The following is a 24,370-nucleotide window of genomic DNA, read 5'->3' as shown; positions in this document are numbered from 1 at the left end:
TAAAAGAAGCTTTGGGTTTGGTACACAGAGACCTCAGCCTCTTACACCATGAAAAATCTTTCTGAATTTTTATTAAAGATATAGAACAGGAGGAAAAGCAGTCAAAGCACGTGAAATGTAAAGTATTAAATAAAGAAACAAAGTGGTTGAGGTAAAATCTTTTATTGGACTGACCATCTTCTGGTGGTGAGAGAGAAACTTTCAAGCCACTTGGGCTATGTCTACACTCGTGGCTTCTTGCGTGAGAAATATGCAAATGAGGCTCAGCGTGGAATATCGCTGAGCCTCATTTGCATAACTAATGAGCTGCCATTTTTGCAGAAGAGGCTCTTGCGCCAGAAGGAGCTGTCTACACTGCCCCTTCTTGCGCAAGAAAAACCCTCTTGCGCAATGCCCTTATTCCTGAAAATAATCAGCGTAGACATAGCCTTGGAGATCTTCTTCTGCTCAAGAAAAGTACTCCTTCACCTGAAGAAGAACTCCATTTGGCTTGAAAGCTTGTATCTCTCACCAAAAGAAATTGGTTAAATAAAAAAAAATTATCTCACCCACCTCATCTCTCAAATATCTTGGTACTGACACAATTACACCTACAATGCATACAACTTCTTTTTCCTTTTAGCGGGTGACCATATTTAGAGGGAAGCTGGGTGACTAGACAACATAAATCACGACATACATTTTCACAGGAGTGGGTGTATAGAATTGTTCATATAAAACAAAGCCCTTAATATTGGAATGTCTGGTCACCCTAGAAAGAAGAAACCCTTGTTTGACAATTTCCTAGGTAGCATTACAAATGTGTATATTCATAGATTATAGATTCATAGATTTCTAGGCCAGAAGGCACCATTGTGTTCATCTGGGTTCCCAAACTGGGGGCATGCCCCTCTCGGGGAGCGTGAAGAAATTCCAGGGGGTACGCAAGGCGACCCAGCTTCCCCTCGTCAATCCTCCCCCCTAAATTTTGCTGCTATTGGGAGCGAGGGGGGCGTGAGGGTTTCTCAAAAATCAAAAAGGGGGCGTGATGCTGAAAAGTTTGGGAACCACTAGTCTAACCTCCTCTACAGCATAAGACATAGACTTCCCCAAAATACTTCATAGAGCATATAACGTAGGAAAATATCCAATCCCAATTAAAAAAATGTCAGTGATGGAAAATTTAGGATGAGCTTTCATAAATTGTTCTGATGTTTAATTACCCACACTGTTAAAGCATTTGCCTTGTTTCCAGTCTGAACTTGTCTAGCTTCAGCTTTCAGCTGCTGGATCATGATACACCTTTCTATGCTAGACTGAAGAATCCACAATTAAATATTTATTCTCTATGCAGGTGAACAAACAGAATGTAATCAAGTCACCCCTTGCCCTTCTCTTTGTTAACATAAATGGGTTGAGTTATTTGAGTCCATCACCATAAGGCATGGTTTCTAATCCGTTAGTCATTCTTGTGACTCTTCTCCGAATCCTTTATAGTTTATCAACATTTTTCTTGAACTGCAGACACAGAAATGGACACAGGATTCCAGCAGCCACCACAGCAGTGTCAAGTACTGAGGTAAAATAATCTCTATTCCTAATCAAGATTCTCCAGGTTATGAATCTGTCACGGGGAGTGGCTTCTCATCCTCTTCTTCCCCTCTAGTGGTTGTGCCTTCACCATGCCCTTTATTTTAAATTCCTTTCACTGTTTCCACAATTCCCGTACAACTATCTATTTACAGCACCAACAACACTTTTTAGCCCTCTCCTCAGGGAAGAGATGGGAGCAGAGATCTCCTCTCTTGAGGCCTCTGTATAATCGAGCTCACCTAACCCTCCACTCTCCTCTCCCATAGGATTTCCTTCTGGCCTCCTTATCAGCCCTCAACTGATGGGCTAATTGGCAGCGTATCCCACTCAGCTGACCAGCCTGACTGTCTAATTTCCTCTGTCAGAGTTCTCAAAGAGAACTGATATCTGAGTGGTCAGAGTGCAGGCTCACCTGTTCACTCCCTTCACAGCATCCAAGGATTGCAATTGCATAGCTGAAGTCAAAATAGCTTAATTTGGCTTTTGGCACTGTCTACACAGCAGGCAGTTGAAGGAAGAACACTCTTCCTTTGACTTCCCTGAGTAAGAAGTTCTTCAGCTCAACATTATTTCAAAAGAATGGCTTGTAGTGTAGACTTGCACTATGTTATTTTGGAATAATGTCAGTTATTCTGAAATAATGCTACTATGTAGACATACCGAGTATGATTAAGGCCTGAACTCCTAGGAGATGGTGGGGGTGCCAGCCATGAGGGTGAAGTCTCTTTAAGGGCATGTCTACACAGTAGGGCTAAAGCTGAAATAAGCTACACAACTTGAGCTATGTCAATTGCGTAGCTTAAGTTGAAATAGCTAATTTCAGCTTTTGGTGCTGTCAACACAACAGGAAGTCCAAGAAAGAGCAATCTTCCTCTGACTTCCCTTACTCTTTGTAAATGAGGGCTACAGAAGTCGAAATAAGGAGTCCTCCAGCTCAACATTATTTTGACATTATGTCGAAATAAATGTTTGTGGTATAGACACAGACTTTGTTATTTCAGAATAACATCAATGACATTATTCTGAAATAATGCTGCTGTGTAGACATAGTCTAAGAACCCCAAGATGGGTTGATGGGTGAAATAGCCCATATTCTTACCATTTTACCTACTAATTATGGCTAATGTCTGACGTGCCAATTTTGGTTCATTTATTTCTGGTCTTTTGCTTCTCTTACTTACTAGTAATAATCTTAACAGAGTCCTGGATTATATTTTCAGGTCTTTTGGGATGTACTAATTCAGTCTGTCTGCCTTGATTCTGTACATTTCCCATGAACATTTGTTATTATAGGTTATTGTGGCATTCTATGAACTTTGACTCGCTTCTTATGGCTGAATGCAGATTTAAGGCAAATTTGTAGAACTCATTATTACAACAGACCTTAGGACTTTCAGGGTCTTGTCAGGTGGACTGCCTGGAAATATACCTCTTTCTCCTCTCAAGGTGAATTGCAGAATGTTGGGTTTTGTTCTGAATTGGCATGAGACTAATTTTTGAAATAATGAAATTCTCTAGGAAGTGGATTTACCAAGGAATATGGATTGTCTGGTAGATAGGGCCCTGGACTCTGACACAGGAGACCTGAGTTCAGTTTCTAGTTCAGCTATAGATTTCTTCTATAACCTTGGGCAAGTCCTTAAATGGATGGGAAATAAGGGAACTGTGTTTACTGCTGTGGGGAGTAGTTTTAATCATTCTGTAACATTTAACTGTGGCTTTAGAGATAAAAATTCTCATTTTTTTTCTTGCATGGTTTTATGTCAGGATGACTCCATTGATTTGAGGGGAATCACTAATTTGCATTAATTTAAGTCACAGAAGAAGCAGGCCTAGACTCCAAGGTATTGTTATGTGGCATGCAGTGTTTTAGAAACATAATAGAACAGCTACACCCACTGACCTGACCTCCTCTTCTGCAGTTTAAGATTAGCGACAGTAGGTATTTTTCCTGTAGCCACTATGGATGATACAGCTGATGAATCCTAAAAGGAAAAATAATAATATAGACCTGTTCTCAGTTTATCCCTCCTGTTTTATCCCCTGCAGCTGGGTTTGTGTCTTCTGTGTATGTGTAAGGAAGGGCTAGTTCACATTTCCCATGAAATATTTTGTTTACAGTTGTGATGACTTGATTCATATTTCATGATCTTCTACAGGTCTTTATCTGAGCTTGTCTACATAGAGGGAAAATTATCTGTTTTTTTACAGAGGACTTTTCCAGTTTTGAATGTAAACATACAGTACTAAAGAAGCATATACTGTATGCCATTCCCAGCAGACCTGCCCATAGACATATGTGCATCCCGGGGATTGTCGAACTTTTTGGAACATAAAGCAAGCTGAAAGAAAAAGGATGTTATAAAAAGAAACAAATCAATAAACTCTGCATTGCACAGTTGCTTTCATACCATCTATTCATATATCATTCACCAAGGCACTTCAGTTCATGGAACATCTTTTGGAATGTCAGCTAGTCACTTTAAATATATGGTAGTAGTTTTTAATTGATGATAAAATAATCTTTTAAGCAATGTTTTTGTGTTATCTGTAGCTCTCTGCACTCTCTTAGGTTGGCTCGGCTGTCTCTCATCTTTTTTTTATTTGCCCATGGCATTAGTTACTATAATGTTAAAATCAGACTTCTCTGGGACACAATGATATTGGTAAAGACTTGATAAGCAATCAGAAGTAATGGGGCATTGAAGTTAATAAAGCGAGAACTGTAGTGGTGACAGCTGTGAACTTCCCATCCAGTAGCTATCTGTGAAGCACTTGGGGACAATGCCTAGTGACTGAGGCCACATCTTCACTCCACAGAAGATTGATGCTGCTGTGATCAATCTTCTGGAGTTAGATTTAGTGCGTCTAGTTAAGACTTGCTAAATTGAACTCAGAGGATGCCCCTGCTGGTGTCCGGTACCTCTGCTCTTGCCAGCAGTAAGGGAAGCTGGTCAGAGCACTTGCTCCTGTCAGCCTCCTGCTGTGGGGACACTGCCAAGCTCAGCTTAAGGTAAGCTGACTCCAGCTATGTATTTTATGTAGGTAGAGTTGCGTACCTTAAGCGGAGCTGCTGGGTCTAAGGTAGACCTGGCCCGAGTCATCCTTTCTGGCAATCTCTTACCCTGTGCTCAGTTTTCCTTGGGGAACTATTTGTAGGGGAGAGGGAGAGGGGGAAGGAGAGGGGGAGAAGAAAGAGTAGAAAGAAGGAAGATTAAACTGCCCTTTAGCCTTCTGATTTATATTTGGTGAAAGTATCCCTGTTCTATTTTCTTTCATTTGGAATGTCTCTTGAACATGTTGTTTCAATATCAGACAATCAGCTGGGCTCTCTAAGGAATGTCCCTGGAGACTAAGAGCTGCCTCCCAGTAGGGTAGTACGTTCAGCAGAATTCTAAGATGCATTCTCTAACATCTGCATTCTATTTATGCCTTCAAAATATTTCCCCATGAGCATTTGGGGAATCAAAAGATGCTTTGGAAGATGGTCACTGATTTTCCACAGTGCATTAAAACTTGACAAAAGTTTGCTTCCTTACGCTACTACTATATTCATAGGCTGTGTCTAGACTGGCATGATTTTCCACAAATGCTTTTAACGGATAAGATTTTCCATTAAAAGCATTTGCGGAAAAGAGCGTCTAGATTGGCACGGATCCTTTTCCGCAAAAGCACTTTTTGCAGAAAAGCGTCCATGCCAATCTAGACGCAAGAAAGCCCCGATCGCCATTTTCGCCATCGGGGCTTGTTTGAGCAAAACGGTTCTCAGTTGTCTACACTGGCCCTCTTGCGCAAAAGCATTTGCGCAAGAGGGCTTTTTCCCAAACAGGAGCATCATAGTATTTGCGCAAGAACACTGACAATCTTACATTAGATTGTCAGTGTTCTTGTGCAAATTCAAGCGGCCAGTGTAGACAGCTAGCTGGCAACTTGCTAGTCTAGATGCAGCCATAGTGTATTTCTCTTTTGAAAAGAGAACAATATCAAAAGGGCATGGCAATGCACACTTTAATTGCTTTAAATTAGTCTTTCATGTGAATGGGTTCTGAATTGGTAACACCTCTGAGGAAAAAAAGATGCAAGGAGTCTTAGAGTACAAGGCCAGAAGAGAGAACTATGATCTGGTCTGACCCCAGGCGGGGGCTGCTCCAGTCCTGCCGGCCCATTGCATGTGTGTGGGTGCTTCTGCCCAGCTGGAACAGCTCACGGAAGGCTGAGCCCAGCACACCGTGGGCAGCAGCATTCAGTCCGGTTCCCCCATCCAGCCCCATTTAATCAGATAACCGATTAAACATATCGTTTAGCTGGTTAACTGATTAAATGGGATTTTACATCCATATGCTGCACCCCCTTAGGAGAGGCATGCCTCCCACAGTTTAGGGACCTCTACTGTAGTTGATACCAGGATAATTGGATTGTTACCTATAGGGAGTGGCAGAGTGGAAGACCATGACACAATCTCTCTATTAAAGTGTGTTCCACTATGAAAGAAGGAGGGCACCTTCACTGTAACACTACCTGAACTGCTCTTGCTTAGAAACAGAGCAAAATGACAGATGGACCAACGGTCTGTGCCCTGTGGCAATTTCTTCTATCCTGAAATGTCAGAAAAGAAAGGCATGGCAATTTGTGCCATCAGCCGCATCCACAGTGAAGAGAGGAATAAAGAAATGCTTCATGGTTTTGACTGCTTTAATCTTTTACTGAGAAACATTTATAGAAATTCAGTGAAAGCCAAACACAAGCAACACATAGCAAAAGTCCCTAAACAAACAGTTGGGACTTGTGAAATTATATTCGCTTGCTTGTTCTGAAGAGGTTCCCATAGCCCTGCTCTGACTTTTTATCTATCCCCACAGGATATACTCCCACTCGCTCTTCCAGGGTCCCATGCTTCCTGTGGGTGTTCTCACAGCTGCCAATTCCAACAGCTCGAGTCTGGAATAGCCTTCATGTGAGCTGAAGAGGCTATATTCTCCCAGTAAACTGGGTGATTCCACACAAAAATGTGGCAGACGTTCAGCATCAAGGATCAAAATAGAGTTTTCGCACCGCACAGCACATTTTTCTCTCCCAATACCTTTCATTTCCTCACTACAAGACGTAGAACAGTTTTCCTCTTCTACTGCTGTTCCTGTGAATTTAGGATTCTGTGAATTTTACAAGGACATTTGAATTCTTCTATAATCTGCTCTCAGAGGCAATGGGTCTTGATTCATTGATGTTGTTTCTTTCTCCCTCCCCCAAAGATAAAGGATGGATGTGATGTTTGAGAAGAGATAATGATAGTGGATTACTCATGTTTCTGGACAGCCTGCTGAATGCTCCAGTGACTTCCGGCAACTGAAAAATATAACCCCTGGGAACAGGAATGTGTTCAATATGAAGCAAAAGTCAGTTTTCATTCAAAATAAATGTCCCTGTGTATTGGACTGAAGTATGGGAACAGGTATTACACAATTTTGCAGAAGGTTCTGCAGTTCTGATGACTGAATACAGTCAGATTCACTAAAACAACAAATCAATATTTCTTAATGACACTATTGCTTTGATCTGAACCAAGATTCCAACCACTGGTGTTTATGAGAGGTCTCAATCAAGTTCTAAGACTATTGATCACCTCTCTATCTCATCGGCTAACGTTTGTTTAGGGCTGTGTACTCTATGTCCTGGCCCATTCCAACTCTGGTAACTTACGTTCCATCTGCTTGCATCTCTTTGCCATGTCAGTTGGCTACAATAATATAATTTTCCAATTCTACCCTATGGTGTTGCTTTGATGTTGTATTTCACATCATAGATGGCTTATGTAACCCATGTATGCTAGAGGAGTGGGACAGAACTGTGGGAAAGTTGTGCCCAGCAGGACCCACTCCAACTAGGAAGGGAACTAACTCTTCATTTCTGTAATGGTCCTCTGTCACAGGGTTACTCAGTCTTCTCTGCCTCCAGGGCTGTGTCTAGACTGGCAAGTTTTTCCGGAAAATCATCTGCTTTTCCAGAAAAACTTGCCAGCTGTCTATACTGGCCACCTGAATTTCTGGAAAAGCACTGATGAACTCATGTAAAATCATCAGTGCTTTTCTGGAAAAACTATACTGCTCCCATTCGGGCAAAAGTCTTTTTCCGAAAGACTTTTGCCCAAAAGGGCCAGTGTAGACAGCATAGTACTGTTTTCTGCAAAAAAGCCCCGATCGTGAAAAAGGCGATCAGGGCTTTTTTGCGGAAAAGCGCGTCTAGATTGGCCACGGACGCTTTTCCGCAAAAAGTGCTTTTGCGGAAAAGCATCCTGCCAATCTAGACGCGCTTTTCCGAAAATGCTTTTAACGGAAAAGTTTTCCGTTAAAAGCATTTCCGGAAAATCATGCCAGTGTAGACGTAGCCCCGGTGTTTTGAGGCCGTGCAAATCAAGGCAGTAACCAAGTAGTCATACTAAAACTTACAACACTACTGAACTGAATGTGAATGAATGACAGTTCTGACATTAATTATTCTCAAAATGAAATTATATTGTAAAGCAGCATAACGGGGTCACACTAATCTCTTTCAAGTGCCCACTGGCCAAGTGTGTAGTGCCTACACCCTCTCTCTACCTGTTTGTGGTGGGTTATCAGTCACTCAGCCCTCTGGTTGAGTCACACACAATCAATCTGTGTGGCAAAAGAAAAGCGGTTTAAGGCCAACAGGGGCCTATTTCAGTGCCCTCAGTGAGGCCCCTTGATCGGCAGCCTTATGCCGGGGCTCACTCTTCAGTCAGTCCAGCAGTGCCTCTTACAGTAACCTGGTCCAAACTGTGTCTCAGCCCCTGGTAGGGTCCCTTAAATTATCCCTGCTTTTTAATCAGTCCTGGCCCTGATGTGGGGCTACATCCCTCAAGGCTCCTGCCCTAGCAACTTTTCACTTCTCTGATCCCAGATCTTCAGCTGAGCCACTAAAAGAGTTCAGTTCCTTTCTTGGGGTGCATCAAAATCCAGGTTATTTCCCTGGTGGGCAGAGGGGTGGGACTGGGTCCAACCTCTACTTTCCTAGTCCAATGGCCATATAGATGGAAGCCATCCACCACATCCCTTTAAATAAGCTGCATTGCTGCTACAGTTACCTGGGCTACTTCTTTGTTGTTTCAGCACATTTTTCACTCTTGTTCAGGGCTTTGTCCTGGTGGATTTACAGCAGGCAGCACAAAGCACCATTGAACTTACTCTGGTTCTGCAGTTCTTCTATTCGGCTGTGTCTAAATTATAGCTAAAGGTCAGCTCAAGGTACACAATTCCAGCTATGTAAAAAACAGCTGGAGCCCTCAGTGTTCTATTTAGCAGGCCTTTACTAGACCCGCTAAATCAAATGCCAGAAGAACAACTTCCACAGTGCCAATCTTCTCCGTAGTCTAGACGTGGCCTTAGTCTACTAGACCCTGATTGACTGCTTCCCACACAGTCACTCAAGGTTGCTTGGAGGTCTTCTCTACTACCCTTTTCTGGGATGTAGTGTGACAAGACCACAAGACATCCAACAGTGAGCCTTAGGGCTTAGTCCACTCTGTCACCGGCAGAAAAAGTACTACAGGTTGAACAACTCTGGTCTGGGACTCTCTGCTCTGGCAACAACTGTGGTCTGTGTGAGCAGGATCTCAAAGTGGCATTTGGGCTACTTTATGTCACAGTGGAGTTGCAGTGAATTGGGGTCAACATTTCTAAAACAGCTATACCAAACAAAGAAAAAAATACCCAAGCTGCTGTATAAAGAATCTCCAGGGGGGCGGGTGGAGGGGGTCTGGCTCTCACAGAGATCCCTGCATACTTCTTCCAGCTGCTTCTCGCATTCCTTCAGGCTTCTGAAAAGCTTACCTAGCTTTAATTCAGTGAGCAGCATGTCATGCATTATGGGGAAAAAAGAAGGGAAAGCAAGTGCTATTCCCAGACCAATCTCTCTTCCTACCTCACCCACCTTAAAAAGAGGAAGAAGAAGCCGTAAAAACTGGGATATATTTGAAAGAGTTGAAACTCTCAGCTCAAATCCCAACAGAAGCAAGCACACTAGAAGTAAAGGTCACACAGACAGGGAGATATGTGTGTTTAAAGCCTATGTAATCTATCCGTAATCCCTCCAACATCTGGTAATTACTTCTATTTCTTAGTAGAATTTATACATGCACAAAGTGACCTGCACAAATAACATTTACTGTTGTCTGACATGATAGCTTGGGTTTGTCTAACTCACCTAAAAATGATCCGATGAGAATTGATTTCACTACATCATTGGAAACTATCCAACAGAACACTTCATCATTATAGGTCTGATCTTTCATGGTCAGAAAATCAGAGCTAAAGCCTCTTTGAATATTGGAATTGCTCATTGTTGGTATAAAGTCAGGAGAGATCTCAGAACTTCAGAGTAGTCAATAACACTTAGAAAAATGATCGTCCTTTGAATCTTCCTGAATTGTATTAATTGCTCTATTTATTCTGTCAAATTACCAAAAGAAAAGGCTATTTTAGAGGTCATTGTTATTCTCTGTCTTTTCTTATTTGCCTTCAGTAAGTGGAAAGCTAATAGAAAGTGTCCATGTTCTTTTCAGATTCTGACATAATTAAAGGATGGCAAGAGTTATCCTCTTTCAGGAGACTTTACTCCTTGTCTCAGTCTTTTCTTAGACCATATTTCTGCATTCTAATTCTATTAGAAAGGCAGAGGCTGTAGGTGATCCCAGGATAAGGGAACAGATTGCCAAGCTCAGAAGCTGTAATGCACATAATATCCATTAACACCAAATTTTCTTCTTACAAGTCAAAAAGTGCCACATGCAGCTTTGGCAGTTTTATGACACCTCTGTTCTGACATGCAATATGGAAGGCATATGTTCCTAGAATTTTCTTGCAAAATGGAAACATTACTCTAGATACACTGTTGTATATGCAGGGCTGGATTCTGGAACACTGAGGTACATGTATCTCAAAGCATACTCTATCACACAGATGATTTTTCAAAATCTGAAGAATACAAACTGTGTTCTTAGATTTCAGGACAGTAAGTTTGTAAATGAATGTCACCTGGTGAAAAGCACAACCATCAAAGTTGATGAGTTTATCCAGCTCTTCTGAACACTCCCCCATTCTGACAATATAGTGAAAATAAACTAATGAACAACAAAATAATTTGGACTGAAGCTCCCCATTTAGCTCTTGGAAGCAAAAATACTATGCTTCTGGTTTTAACTTATTATGTCTTATTATGGTATCTGTTTATGAGTCTTGTTTTTGGTGAAAATTATCTGCTTGGAGTTTTCTTCTCTTCCCCAGAGATTGGAATTCCCACTCCTATTAACACATACTGGGAACTCATATTAACAGTCACAGTTGTTATGAGAAGGCACAAGGAGGATACTATGCCTCTATATTGTTAGGCGCACATGTGTTCAGTACTTACAATGATATCTACCTTTAGAAGGTAGTAATACTGTGAAAATGTCAGCAGCAATTAGCTCAGACAGTTAGGGTATGTCTACACTACCCTCCTAGTTCGAACTAGGAGGGTAATGTATGCATACCGCACTTGCTAATGAAGCCCGGGATTTGAATTTCCCGGGCTTCATTAGCATAAGCGGGGAGCCGCCATTTTTAAATCCCCGCTGCTTCGAACCCCGTGTAGCGCGGCTACACGGGGCTCGAACTAGGTAGTTCGGACTAGGGTGCCTATTCCGAACTACCGGTACACCTCGTTTCACGAGGAGTAACGGTAGTTCGGAATAGGACCCTAGTCCGAACTACCTAGTTCGAGCCCCGTGTAGCCGCGCTACACGGGGTTCGAAGCAGCGGGGATTTAAAAATGGCGGCTCCCCGCTTATGCTAATGAAGCCCGGGAAATTCAAATCCCGGGCTTCATTAGCAAGTGCGGTATGCATACATTACCCCGCTAGTTCGAACTAGCGGGGTAGTGTAGACATACCCTTACCTAGTTACCGCTAAGTGCCAGATTGGCAGCTATTCATTGCCTTGTGTTGGAGGTGATACAACATTGTGCTGTTTGTAGGAGCACAGAATGCACTGCTCTTCAAGGAGCCACCATCCCTTGTAAAGCTCTCTCATGCTCACGGGAAGCATACCTAGGAAGATGCAGTATTTGTTCCCTTCTTTGATCAGCCAGCCCCGCTGGGTAATGCAATGTGGGGGAAACCATCACCCCTTCATCTTTCTGACCCTTCCTACTTCCTTTTGGGTTGCCTTTCTTTCCATGCGACACTAGTAGGGAGTTGTCTACGTGCAGAGAAAAGTGTGGGCAGCGAATTTGAAAGCACAGGAATGCCCTGAACTTTCCCTTGAGCATCCATGCAAGGAGTCAGACATGAACTAATCCTAAATCAGATGGGTCTGAGTGATGCTTTTTATAATCTGGGGAAAAGTAAATATTACTATATAGCAATCTCATCACGATGCCATGGGAACAGCAAAAGGTTAAGAAAGATGATCAGCTGGAGGAAAGGGTGACACATATTGTGGGATGGAAAAACATGGGTAATGAATATATGGCATTCCACTAGTATAATATCAGAATACACAATAGCAACAGACTTCACTTTTTAGAACACTAAAACATTATATGTTTATTTAGTATGATTTCATAATTTTTAATTAAAAAAGAAAACCAGTAATTTCACCTATACAATGGCCTATAAGATGGCTCAAGAGTTCTTGTCATTGCAATCCAATATTGATGCTTGGTAATATGGAATATGTGATATAATCACCTTGAGGAGGTAGGGAATTCCAAATTTGGTCCTCAGCTTAAAATGTAGGAATCAAATGGGTGTTGAAGAAAACTATCCTTTATGTATTTGGGTATGTTTTTCTTAATCTATTGCTGGATCAGATACAAAGCCAATTCTGATTTCAGATGGAAGAGTGCAACTTCCATGACTCCATTTCTGTCCTGATTTTACCACCCCGAATTGTGTCTGGAATTACCGAAGGCTTGTCTACGCTACAGAGAAGACAGAAGCTGCCACAGTTGATCTTTCAGGGTTCAAAGTAGCAGGTCTAGTGCTAATTCAAACTAAAAGGGCCAGTAGTCCTTCTCCTATGTGGAGTAAGGGAAGTTGCGTGGAGTGTAAACTTCCATCAACCTCCCACTGTGTGGACAGTGCCAAAATGCCATTTAAGATACTTCAACTCCAGCTATGTAACTAACATAGCTGGAATCGGGTATCTTAAGTCAACTTTCTCCTTTAGTGTAGACCAGGCCTGAGATCCTTAAAGAACAATGAGGAGTCCTGTGGCACCTTAAAAACTAAGGGTATGTCTACACTACCCCGCTAGTTCGAACTAGCGGGGTAATGTAGGCATACCGCACTTGCAAATGAAGCCCGGGATTTGAATTTCCCGGGCTTCATTTGCATAAGCGGGGAGCCACCATTTTTAAAACCCCGCTGGTTCGAACCCCGTGCAGCGGTAGTTCGGAATAGGAATCCTAGTCCGAACTACCTAGTTCGAGCCCCGTGTAGCCGCGCTGCACGGGGTTCGAACCAGCGGGGTTTTAAAAATGGCGGCTCCCCGCTTACGCAAATGAAACCCGGGAAATTCAAATCCCGGGCTTCATTTGCAAGTGTGGTATGCCTACATTACCCTTCTAGTTTGAACTAGGAGGGTAGTGTAGACACACCCTAACAGATTTATTTTGGCATAAGCTTTCATGGCCAGAAACCCATGAAAGCTTATGCCAAAATAAATCTATTAGCCTTTAAGGTGTCACAGGACTTCTCATTGTTTTTGCAGCTACACCCTTTTAGACTTGAGATGTTAGTATCTTTCAAAATGTCCATCTTTGTTCAAAATGTCCATCCTGTCTTGATGTGTATACTCAGAACATTGGCGTGCAGTATAACATGGGGGACAGATTCTTCAATTGCTATCCTGTTTCGCTTGTTCCAAAATCTTGGTCTAGAACCCTAAATGGAAACTTCCTTGGAAATCAATTGGTGTTTGAGCTGCACTTAATCCCTTTGGATTTTCTCTCTTTTAGCAGCTCACCTCTTCTCTGAGGAGATGTGCCCTGTTGCTAGACCTAAGCAAAAAGTTTTTCAGAATGTCCTTTCGGTGGGTCTGTGATCATGAGAATAAATTAACTTTTTGGACAGAATTCACTGTCTTGGGAAAGGCCCTCTGGGTTGTGAAAGCCCCACATACACTTTACATCACCCAAGTGCCATAGAGGTAGGTTCCATCTGGCTGGTTGTATTTAAGTTGGTCTGGAGAGGAGCATTAGCAAAAGTGAATGATTCTGAAGTTAAGAGGCTTAGGCAGATCTTGTGCTTGGGCAGCACTATTTGGGGTACATAGGCTGAGGAGAGAGTATTTTGCAGTCTGTTCATACTTCCCACTTAATTTTCAGCCCAAAGCTCATCCATTCATTCATTGTGGAATGTCATGACTGTTGGCACCTGCACCACAGAGGTAATAAGATTTGATAAATCCTGCATTTTTACAAAATGTTATATTTTCAATCTATGTATTCAGCCATTTCTGTCACCTGCTGCTTGGCTTGGTGTTAGAGCAGATCTCCACCCCCAAGGCTCTTCAGCTTGCTCTTGTTTCACACAGCTGCAATGAGAATTTAACTTTTGTCTCTCCCCTGTAGCGAGTTGCCAAGGAGAGTCTCTTGTGTGCTAACACAACGTGCCTCTGAGTGTGAGAAACATGGAAGTGCAAGTATCTTCCAGCAAATGATCTAAGGAAAAGGATATACATGAAAATAAAGCAAAGGCCATTTCCAAACAACTGTAGTATTAGATTCTCTGTGTGTTTGGTCAGTCAGGATCACATAAGCAGGGCCGGCTTTAGGAAGTGCAGGGCCCAATTCGAACAATTTCGACGAGACCCCAGAGCAATTTTGGTTGAGCAAAAATAAAAAAAACCCGCATAAAAAAATCCCCCACCAATACACACACACACACACACACACACACACACACACCCTCCCGTGGCACAGGAAAACCCTGCGCTAAACTCACACCTCCTGTGGCGCAGGCAGCCAACACACTCCTTTTCCGGGGCCAGCAGATTTGTAAAATTTTTGGTGGTGCCCCATTAGCCACACCCCTGGCCCCCATTAACCAGGCTTCTGGAGGTAACACGCTCGGGGCAAGATGGACACATGACCAGAAGTCAAAGGTGTCATGTCACCCCTCTTGAAAGACTTTTCCCACCATCCTCCTACCAACAGGGATTAGTTTGACCCCCACCAAGCCCCCCTCATGCAACTATCCTGCAATTGCATTAACCCAATATGTGTGACATTAACTCGGGGGCAGAGAGACTGGGGAAGTGTTCCCTCTAAGGCTACGTCTACACTCACGGCTTCTTACGCAAGTACAGGCATTCTTGTGCAAGAACCCACAGAGAAGCCACACTGCCCACCTGTTCTTGTGCAAGGAAATTTACAGTATGGAATGGTAAGGGAGAGTGTCTTGCGCAAGAGCTACGTTCTTTTCTAACAGGTGTAAGCTCTCTTGCGCAAGAGGGCAGTGTGGATGCTCAGCTGGGATTTCTTGCACAAGAAATCCCTATGGCTAAAATGGCCATTGGAGCTTTCTTGCTCAAGAAAGCGTCCACACTGCTATGGATGCTCTTGCGCAAAAGGACAGCTTGCACATGGCAGTGTGGACGTGTTCTTGGGCAAGATATTCTTGCGCAAGAAGCCGCCAGTGTAGACATAGCCTAAGAGTTTCCTCCCATGAGCAGAATGGATTTTGTGTTGTGCACCTGTACTGAGTTCATGTGGCTTGTTTGGATGTGCCACTGTGGCACCCAAATTATTAATAAATATTTTATAAACCTTTACCTTTTCTCTCTGCTGCCATATCTTCTCCCCTTGCTCCATGAGCTCCCTGGTGCATGTGCCCCCCAGCTCCTCACCCTTCTCTGCTGTCCTGACTCCTGCCCTTCTCACTGCCCTCAGCCCTTCTGCGACCTGCCCCCCTCCACAAGCCCTTCTCTCCTCCCGGTGCCCACTCCTCCAGTAGCCCCACTCTGATCATGTGAGCTACATATTGCTGGAGCAGGGCCCCAGCTCTGAATATTAACTCACCTCCCATGGTGCCCGGCACACTTCTGGGTTCAGGGCACGGGTCCCCTTTAGGCGCGGGGCCCTATTCGGGGGAATTGGGCGAATCGGCCTAAGGCTGGCCCTGCACACAAGTATGCAGTTAATAGGATCTGTAAATATACAGGTGCAGGTTCTGAATCAGAAATGATATAGAAAATAAAAAGAATAATTAAACACCTTGCTAAATTCTGAGCAGTTTTTAGAAATTCAAATGCAAGTCTGTAGAGTCATTAACTGATATGAGCCAGTGCTGGGACATGGAAACTCCAGCCTTTAAACCATGTCCAGCATGACTCCAGGGGAATGAAACCTCCATTTGGCTGCCATCTGAGAAAGAGCCGCCACTCAAGGCTTCTGAAGGGGAAAGGCAGAGCTCTTCCTCCTTCCCTCAGGAGTCCAGAGGAGGTTCTGGGTAGAGAGAGGAAGCAGCTGACACTGTTCTCACAGGAGGGGAGGAGGTAACAGAGAAAGTCAAGCAGGTCAGATTACCACTTTTCCCTCCTTCCTCTCCCCTTGTTTGAACAGCGGGTCACTTTTCTCTCTGCTCCTCCTCTTGGCTTTGCTGCACCATCTGGGAGAAGGGGAAAAGTGCCTCACAGGCCTAGGGAATGGGTGTGTGAAGAGTCTGGAGTTGCATGTGGACAGAAGTGCACTGAAGGCAAGGTGGAGATGCGGGGCTGAAGGGAGTAACTTGTTATGAGGGGTTGGAGGATGACAATTTAATTGCTAGGCTGAGAGACAGACAGACCCAAAACTGACCGGGCAGGACTCATGTGGCGGTTGGGGAGTACATAATTTAATTGACAGTCCAAGGAGCGGGCAGATGCAGGGACTGGTGGGGCACAAAATTATTTGGTGGTTTGGGGAAAAGCTCTGTGCCATCAGGTGGCCCGTGAGAGCTCCTGCTGCAGGGATCAAAATCACCTTCCTCTATAAAATCGGGCATGTTGGAAATATTGTAATTGCCTCACTCATGCTAGGGTGGGTAAAGGAAGTCCAAAAATCAGACCTAACACTGACCAAACACACACTATAATTTCCCACTCCCCCACCAAACAAACCCTGGGCCAGTCTCATGATGTTTGAACTTTAGGAGGTTGGCTGTGCTGAATCTGTGAGCGTTCTCTCAGTTGCATGGCCTTGACCTTTGCATCCCCTACTGCGGGTGATTCCTGGAATATGCAGGGTATATACATAGTTTGGTTGGCTGTCATGCAGTTTGATGTTTTGTGCCTGACATGTTTGATGGTTCAGGGACATGTAAAGAAGCATTTAAGAGAGCTCTAGGCTCTGGAAATCTGAATGTCAGCCTCAGTGACCCAGTGTACTCAAAATTAAGGGCAAAAGCATTCTGCATTCTGTACTACCCTTTAAAATAAACCAGCATATAGGTTACAAAGAAGTGCATAATTGTGTTGAGGTCTACTTCCACAAGGAAAGATCGCAGATGGCTTGGCACAATTTCTCCATATACAAAGGTATTGAGGGCTAGAATTCTTACCTCAAGGAATATATGAGCAGAACCAAGACATCTGCAGTGTAATGTGCATCTAAATTTGGAAGAATCTGAATTTGTGAGCTTTGAGTATTTCGTGTCTTACATGAGAATTATTATAGCTTTAAAAATATATATTTATCTTATGATATATATAATCTGTGGTTAAATAGAGATATAACATACGGTTTCCGCAGATGTGTTTACATATAATAACTAAGTAATGGAGATGCTGCTAAATCATCTGATACCCAGCTTGGGGGGAAAAGAAATGATTATCCTGGAGAAATCTCTCCTGAGCAGCAGACTCTTTAGAAAAGGGGTATTCTAATTGCTTCATTATTTTTCATGGATAGTGTGAAAAGACCTTTTAATCCTAAAAAGACACAATCTAAATATGCATGATAAATATCTACTGGTATTTTTACATATGTCTTATAAAACTTTCCATCAGAGGAGGAAGATGAATAGATCAAGGTGTAAGAGCTACTCTGAGGACTGGTCTATGTTTAGCAGACCTTGCTCTAGTTTATAATTTTTCTGCGTTCACAAAAATTACTCTTGTCAAAAGCATGGAAGCTCCAGAGGCTTCCTTCTCTTGTAAAGATGCTTCTACCTTTATCTTCCATAAAAGGAGAGCTCTCTTGGTGAAAACTCTATTTACATAGGAATGCAGGCATAATTAAACATTGACAGCAAGCGGTCTCTTTGGGTGGAATTTCAATGCATGTCTTACAGCACTGTAATTAAAAAACCTTATTTTAAAAAAAGGAGCGCGAGAGAAACGGCTCTCTCTCTCACACACACTGAGAAGCATTACTTGATGAGGATGGTAATGTCCTGGAATGAAGGTATGTAAACAATGAGGTGGCAGTGTTAGGTCTGTGGTGAGCTGGGCTTGACAGCAACATAAACAGCATGAAGAAGCCTTCTAAACAAAATCTCCAGCTGATCAGCGGAGCCGACCCACCACAGGCCTTCAAGACTGCTGAGGAAATAAGTAACATTTCCAGAGGACTAGTGTGTCCACAGCAGCAGGGGAGAGAGATTTGAGGTATCACAATGAAACCTTTACTCACTGTTACTGCTAACAGGTGTGAGCCTGTTCACACAAGTGGGGGAGGAAGTTCTAGTTATATTCCAGTATGTTAGATTGGCATATTGGAACCTATTTGCATCTGCCTGTCTTTTGTGGCTGACATATTGCAAAACTATTTACTCCAGCAAAAGGTAATGCTTTTTGTATTAGGCAAAACAGGCAGGGTGAAATCCTGGCCCCATTGAAGTCAGTGGTAAAAAGAGCTCTTCATCAGCCTTATTTTTAGGTAATCATTTCAAGTCTAATTAGTTTTAGGGACATTTTCCTCTCCTCTCCTCTCCCTCCTCCTTTTCTTTACAGGACTCCTCATTGTTTTGCAGCTACAGACTAACGTAGCTGAGACATATCACTAAAGTCAGAAAGATTACTCACATACATAAAATTACACACATGCTTATCCGCTTTGCTGCTTTGGGGTCTTTTTGACCAACATGACATTCTGTTTCTCCTGAAGAAAGGATGGAGGAAAAGTAAAAGAATCCTATTACCTCCTCATCAGTGAATTTCTTCACCAGAAGTGGTTTTGCAATATTTATCTCTGCCATCACAGAATTAACAATATCATCTTGTTTGCCTTAAACACAGTGGTAAAAAGACTGCAGTTATGTCTTTGAAAGTGGCCCTGGCCATTGGAGGAGTTGTTGCCTTTGAGTTTATCATTTTATTGTATGGTGACAAGTCTCTGAGGAGTCGCCATGTTAGTCCATGTTAGTCTGTAGCTTCAAAAACAATAGGGAGTCCTATGGCACCTTAAAGACTAACACATTTATCTGGGCATAAGATTCATGGGATTTATCCACAATAGTTTATGCCCCAATAAATCTGTTAGTCTTTAAGGTGCCACGGGACTCCTTATTATTTTATTGTATTAATTTGTACTGTGAAGCATATCCATTTTATAGCCAATTATTGCCAATAAACTATTTACAAATGTGATTCATTTTGGTTTAGCTTCTTGAGAGCATGCCCAGAGGCTCAAGTATTGAGGCCAACATTTTCAAGTGTGAGTGTCTAAAGTTAAGCCCTTAAATTAATATTTTGACACTTAAATAAGAGGCCTGTTTTTCAGAAATACTGAGCTTTTACAACATTTACTGAAATCTGACACTCAAAAATCAAGCTACTTATTAGGGTGTCTTACTGTGGATTTGCATGCCTGACTTTAGCACCTGAATTTGAAATTGTTGGCCTGGCAACATACATTTTCAAGTATCTAAAAGGGTGTTACAAGGAAGAGGGAGGAAAATTGTTCTTGACCCTGATGATAGGACAGGAAGCAATGGGCTTAAATTGCAGCAAGGAAGGTTTAGGTTGGACATTAGGAAAAACTTCCTCACTGTCAGGATTGTTAAACATTGCAATAAATTGCCTAGAGGGGTTGTGGAATCTCCATCACTGGAGGTATTTAAGAGCAGGTTGGATAGACATCTATCAAGGATGTTCTAGACAGTGCTTGATCTGAGGGCAGGGGACTGGACTTGATGACCTCTTGAGGTCCCCTCCAGTTCTAGTATTCTATGATTCTATGATTTTATACATCTAAATCTCAATCAATTTATCATGGCTTCAGTTTCTAGGATCTTAACATGAGTGGTTTTCTCCTAGCCATATCCAGACATCCTATACATCAGCAGCAGTAGGGAGTATCTACATAGCACCCTGAGCTGTCTCAAGGAAAGCGATTGCACGGGGGACAAAAGAAGCGATACAAAGACACGCTTAAAGCCTCTCTCAAGTCCCTGGATATCGACATCACCTCCTGGGAGACCCTGGCACAAGATCGATAGACATGGCGCATGCTGATCCACCAAGGCTGTCAAACATCTGAAGCCAGAAGGACAACCATAGCACAAGAGAAGCGAGCACTCCGTAAAGCCAGAGTTGCAAACGCTGCAACAGTGGTGCCTACACATGTCTGCGCGACATGTGGCAGAACATTTCGTGCCCTCATTGGCCTTATCTGCCATCTGCGGACACACCGTGGACAGCCCACAACTCGTTAGATGTCAAGGTCCTCTTCGAACACAATGGACGAACATCATCACCATCTCAAAATAGCCCATTTTGGTCTACACAGCACCAAATTTCAAAATAAAGCACTATTCTGACAAGCCCCTTAACACTTGTGGAACGAGGGTTACACGGACACCAGAATAGAGTGCCTGTCATTTTGAAATATATTTAAAAATAACAGGCATGTCTATAGACGTGGAATTGCTATTTCGGGATACTTCCGGTATCCCGAAATAGCCCCGCTGTCTAGATATAGCCTTACTGGGTTATGTGATAATTAAGGAACTCTTTTTAGATTAATGTGGTGTTCTTAGCTTGTGGTGGTTTCTATTTAGCTGCAGTTACTTCTATTAAATATCTAGGTGAATACTTAATGACAAATTAGTTCTTGATTCAAATGGCCCCATTCAAGGTATTGTACTGTGGGTTAATTATAGATGAGTATATTAGAGCCGTCTTTTACTGTAGCTGACTCTGCTATCCTTCATGTGTCTCTCAGCATGGCCTACATGACAGTAGCTTTCAATCACAGGGACTGTTGCTATATACTGAGATGACTTAAAAGGGAGAAATTTAAAGAAGCAAATGATGTGTGATGAATCAAGATGTAAAAACTCCCACTTGCAGGCTGTGGTGGGAATTCTCAGCTGAGCGGGTGTGCCATTGACTGAATCACAATTGCTGGAGTCAACTCTGTGACCTAACTCTATCCTATGCTTACATCTGCTGATTTGGGGACCGATCCTCAGTTGGTGGAGTTTGGGTCATAGCACTATAGATGCTACTGGAATGATGACAATTTACATCATATGAGTATCTGCCCTTTGGTATCTAAATCCAGATGTTGTTTGCTAATGAACAAGAAAGAAGAGATACTGCAGCGCCCTTGTGGACTGCAGCTATTGGGAAAAAATCTCAAACTACAGTCTGATTGAAAATGATAGTCAGACAAGGTCTAAATGTAAGCTCCCACAGGAGCAGCTGCTGAATTTCATTGATTACATTGATGCCTGTGCAACCAGAAAACCATTTTGAATGAGTCTGTGAGAGAACAAGTTAATTGCATCATGGGATAGTTATCTTTCTAATGATCACCTCTTATCTTCTCAACTGATAATTCGCAACCGAGTCCAATTACTGAAACAGTTTGTCATCAGTAATATTTTTTGAATCTCACTCTCAATTCCATTAGCCACTGGATTGCAAAGTCCACAATGTATTTGTAAGAAAACAACAGGCAGCCTGCGAGAAAACCATTGTTACTCCCTTCCTGACGGGTTTTGCAGTTGCTGGAAACATTTTAAGCTCTCATCTGGAATATTGGGTACAATTCTGGACACCCATGGGCATGAATTTAAACTGGAACAGGTTCTGAGAAGAGCTATTAGGATGATGAAGGGACTGGAGGGACTTACTTTAGGAGAGCAGATTGGAAGAACTTGAGTTTGTTTAGTATAGAAAAACGAATGCTGAGAAGGGGACTTTATAAATACATTGGGGCTGCGTCTACACTGGCATGATTTTCCAGAAATGCTTTTAACGGAAAAGTTTTCCGTTAAAAGCATTTTCGGAAAAGCGCGTCTAGATTGGCAGGACGCTTTTCCGCAAAAGCACCTTTTGCGGAAAAGCGTCTGTTGCCAATCTAGACGCGCTTTTCCGCAAAAAAGCCCAGATCGCGAAAATGGTGATCGGGGCTTTTTTGCGGAAAACAAATCTCTGCTGTCTACACTAGCCCTTTTGCGCAAAAGTTTTTCGGAAAAAGACTTGCCCGAACGGGAGTAGCATAGTATTTCCGCAAAAGCACTGGCAAGTTTACATGAGATTGTCAGTGCTTTTGCGGAAATGCAAGCGGCCAGTGTAGACAGCTGGCAAGTTTTTCCGCAAAAACAGATGATTTTGCGGAAAAACTTGCCAGTCTAGACACAGCCTGGGGGTAAATGTCTGGGAGGAAGAAGAGCTATTTAAGTGAAGGACAGTGTTTGCCTAAGAATAAGTGGACATAAGCCTATCATGAACAAAGTCAGGATGGAAATGAGAAGAATTTTTTTAGCTATCATAGAGGTGAGGAATTAGAACAGCAACCCAATAGGAATTGTGGGAGCAACTAACTTAATTAATTTAAGAGAAAGCTGGATAAATGTATGAGAGCAATTGTATAGTGGGTCTGTTTCTGTTGGTGGGAGGCATAGCTCAACAACCTCCAGTTTTATGTCCTAAGTTCCCACAGCTCATGCTTAAGGACTTCAGCTGGGCAGGGGCAGTGCTCAAGCAGGGTCTTCCCTCCCCCCATTATTCTGTTTGTTTTATCTCCTCCCTCTGACAAATCAAGGAGGATCACAGCTAGAGATGGGACATTGGATGGAGTGGAGGATGATCTGAGTTGGCACCCAGCAGTCTCTCTCTCAGGCAGTTGGCTGGCTGGTGCATGCCCACGTGTTCTGGGTTTAACTGAAGACCCAGGCGAGGATGTATTGTAAGGTGAAGAGTCATCCCTGAATTTGAGCCTGGTTAAACCACATGCATTGATGAGTCATTTTTGTACTAGGTTCCAGACAATCCACAAGCCAGAAGCTGGTCAGGTGACTCTCAGGGCAGGTGTGTCAGCCTTTCTGGAGGAACAGAACAGAAGCCTGGTCTGTTCAACATCACTCTAGGGCTTAGAAGTCTCTTGTGAAGCCCTTGCCTGCCCTTGCCATGTTTCTAGTCCTGTTCTCACTCACACTCCAGCTTCATTCATGCTTTGGATTCCCGAGTCTGGCTCTGACCATTAGGCATGCCTGTCCATATCGTGATCTCTGATATATGTGCCAGTGGAAAGGGATTTTTTACACTGGCAGGGACCCTGGGATTTTTTGCTGTTCTGTGCGAGTATAGATGCAGTCACTTGCCAGGATTATCTCACTTAACCCCTTCCCTGCCATTTTAGAAGCCTCAACACTGCTGCACCTCAGTCCTTCCTATTCTCTGCCTGTGGCATACAAGGGTCTAGTCTCCCCCAGGTTGTGATATTTTGGTCTAATTTTGGTTGTTGGTTTTAGTGGGCAGTGCCGAGTGGGGTGAGTTTTACAGGAGGTCAGACTATGGATCTGGTTGGCTTTTTTGGGCTTCACACCTGATGGTCTGTAGAGTTTTAAAGTAAATGTATAAAGAGCAATAGCAGAGCTCTAGAGAAATATGGGACTTTTTTTTGGTTGGGACGACTGCACTTGGTGGAAAGTTCTGCTTTTGATTAACATGCCAACAAGTACTTAAGTTGAAAGAGAAATTTACTAGACACATTTAAAGGAAATGGTTAGAAAAATGTCATGTAACTGTCCCTTGAGAGAGATTTGAAAAATCAGCATTTCTTTCCAGTTCGTGTTGAACTTTGCTATTTTTTTTGTCATTCATTAAATAATAAAAATAGATAACAACAATAGCAATCCTCGCAGCACTCTCAACCTCAAATTACATTACAGGCAATGGTCTTCAGCATTGGCTTCTACCAATATAAACTTTGAATGAAATCCTGACTTCATTCTCAGTGGTAAAACTCCCATTGAGTGGAGTCAGGATTTCACTCACCCCATCATAAGGACCTGGACAATGGAAAGTCTACTGGAGAGGTGGATAGCATGGCAGATTATGATAGTGAGAAATGTCTAAAATCTCCCCTCAAATGAAGCAGGGTGCCACAGCTTCCTAAAATGGAGGACAAAGACACCAGGCCTAGCAAGGGAATAATACTGGGAAGAATTTCTTACCTGAATATGCAACAGCAGCTTCTTTCCCTGTGTGGTATCTCTTCTGACAAATAAATGATAAATCTTTTTGCTATGCCTCCAATTTCATGAGGCTTGTCCTTGCACAATAATGACCTGACTCACTGATTTTGTCCTCTACCAGTAATGGACTGAATACCGAGGTTCTGACTTCTACTATCTTGCACTTTGTCTAGTCATTTACACTTGTGCCAAATCAGAATAGTAGCAGCCAACATCAACTTTGTGAATGTGTAGAAAAGATGCAAGGCAGGAGAGAATCAATCCTTTGGGGTTTTTTTTTCATTAACTTACATTTCTATGCAATAACAACAAATATATTATCTTTTCAAAATG

At 42.7% G+C, this 24,370-nt stretch overlaps 1 protein-coding gene and 1 long non-coding RNA gene across 2 annotated transcripts in view; one reads left to right on the top strand and one right to left on the bottom strand.

Annotated features, from left to right (window-relative positions):
• The window catches only part of LOC142826872 (uncharacterized), a 184,176-nt gene that overhangs the window by 36,123 nt on the left and 123,683 nt on the right, over window positions 1-24,370 (top strand). The gene's annotated exons all lie outside the window — the stretch shown is intronic.
• Window positions 13,424-24,057, bottom strand: LOC142827075 (uncharacterized). The gene is made up of 3 exons (XR_012901468.1): window positions 24,017-24,057; window positions 15,649-15,776; window positions 13,424-14,289 (listed from the first exon to the last, which is right to left on the bottom strand). It is a non-coding gene; the product is annotated as an uncharacterized LOC142827075 (long non-coding RNA).

This window comes from Pelodiscus sinensis, chromosome 2, assembly GCF_049634645.1.
Source record: "Pelodiscus sinensis isolate JC-2024 chromosome 2, ASM4963464v1, whole genome shotgun sequence".
Lineage (NCBI taxonomy): Eukaryota > Metazoa > Chordata > Testudines > Trionychidae > Pelodiscus > Pelodiscus sinensis.
Note: the sequence above shows the minus strand (reverse complement) of the source record. Positions and strands in the feature narration are given on the sequence as shown.